Consider the following 2,269-nt stretch of genomic DNA (forward strand, 5'->3'; position numbering starts at 1 on the left):
GGCCTACCTTATAGATTTCCGACCTGCCAACCTCCACAGCAGCTTGAACCAATTGCTTAAAATAAATATTTCTTTTTCCCTTTCCCTCCTCCTCATTTCCTCTGACATGTTTTTGGCTTGTCGGCATCTGTACCCCCTTCTACATCTGGGGATCCCGCCTATGAAAGGCCCCAGCACAGATACACAGACATGGAACACAGCAGGTTATAGAACTCCATGATGGCGGCCACTATGCAGGCCCAAGACTCAGGTACTCCCTCTTGCGTTCACCTCTGGAGTCAGTCGCTAACGCCAACCATGACACTTCAGACCATTACAAACTCTCTGTGTGGAAGGGCGAGCTTTTAAACAATTTCCAGTTTGCTGGGGACTGATATTTTATAACAGACCATAAAAATGAGTCACTAGAAAAATGAATAATAAATGAAAAAAGTCATAAAACTACACACCTCAACGATATATTATTAGGTTCTTGAGAGAAAATGACTCCATCAAAGCACTATAAAATTTCTCAATGCTTATTTTCAAATTCTGTACTTGTTGCAGATGCGTAACCAACATTTTGGAGACCCCCTGTGAGGGGCAGTGACTTAGACTTTCTTCTTGGAGGGCTGCAGAGGAAAGGGGCATGGTGCTCAGTAGCAGGTAGCACGGGAAGTAGTAGAGGTGTCTCAACCGGATTCTTCCGATGGTGTGGCCTGGCTAATTTCTGGCCCCTCATCCACTTTCCCCACTGTTTCATTTTGTCCATTCTCCAAGTAAGGCTTAGTGTCTTTTCTGGACTCTGTGAACTACCCAACATCCTTGCAAGAAAAAAATATCTGAACTAAAGTTACCCATGGCTATTGTTGGTAGTCTGTAGCCAAGAACCCTGACAAACACGAATACCCACAAATATTTATTGTGAACATTTTTTAAAGGTTTATTTTATTTATTTGACAGAGAGCGAAGAGGGGCAGAGGGAGAGAAAGAATCTCAGGCAGACTCCCCACCGAGCACAGAGCCCGATGCAGGGCTCACTGTCATGACCCTGAGATCATGACCTGAGCTGAAATCAAGATTTGGACGCTCAAGTGACTGAGCCACCCAGGCACCCCTTACTGTGAAAATTTTGAGAGGATTATGTGAGCTAATGGGAGTAAAGTGCTTATGTGGGGCTTAGAACCTAACAGGAGCTCAAGAAGCAATGTGGTAGACAGACCTCTGGGGACCCCCGGCGATTTCCCACTTCCTGGTATCCATACCTTTCAGTTCTCCCCTCTCCTTGAGTGTGGGTGGGAGCCTGTGACTTGCTTCTGCTCAATAGAATATGACAAAGGTGAAGGGATGTTACTTCCAGGACTACTTTATATTATATGACTCTGTAGTAGTAGATTGGAGGGAGATTCTCCTTGCTGCTCTGATGAATTAAGCAGTAATGTGAGAAGTCCACATGGGAATTGGGAGAGAAGTATGCCTTTAGGACTCGAGGGAAGTCTCCAGCCAATAGTTAATAAAAATTGGGGCTCTCAGTGCTATAGCTATAGGGAAATGAATTCTGCCAACAATCTGACAAAGTTTGGAAATAAATCCTTCCCCAGCGGACCCTCTGATGAGAACTCATCCTTGACCAAGACCTTGAATTCAGTCAGAGACCCAAAACAGTGCTAGGCTGTGGCTGGACTCCTGATCTATGGAAACTGTTGTTTGTGTTGCTAAGCTTGTGGTAATTTGTTATGCAGTGATAGATAACAAATACAGGTAGTGATGGTTTTTATAATTTCTTAAGGAAATAATTGTGAAAATTAGCCCCAGTACCTATGGTATACTAAAAATGGATGCTACCTTCCCAGGCACCCAGTACAAAATCTTAAAATAAATCGAAGAGTATCAACTGAGATCTTCCAAAGGGATAGTCAAAACATCAACTCAAGGATGAGATTTCTTTAGTCTTATTTAAAAACTAATTTTAGAAATAAATGGAACTTGGTACAACTATTTTGGAAAACCTTTTTGCAGTGTCTACCGAAGTTGAACATATGCCCACTGTATGACCTTACAATTTGACTCTCGGTTATATGCACAGCTCAAATGAATGCTTATTTCCACCAGAAGACATGTACGAGAATATTGATAGCAGCACTATCCGTAATAACTTTAAACTAGCAACTGTTTAAATGGCTATGAATGGCAGAATAGATAAATTGTGGTATATTCACACAATGGAGTACTATATAATGATGAGAATGAATGACCTTGAACTACACGAAATAATATGGATGGATCTCCC

The sequence above is a fragment of the Ailuropoda melanoleuca genome, chromosome X (genome assembly GCF_002007445.2).
Source record: "Ailuropoda melanoleuca isolate Jingjing chromosome X, ASM200744v2, whole genome shotgun sequence".
Taxonomy (NCBI): domain Eukaryota; kingdom Metazoa; phylum Chordata; class Mammalia; order Carnivora; family Ursidae; genus Ailuropoda; species Ailuropoda melanoleuca.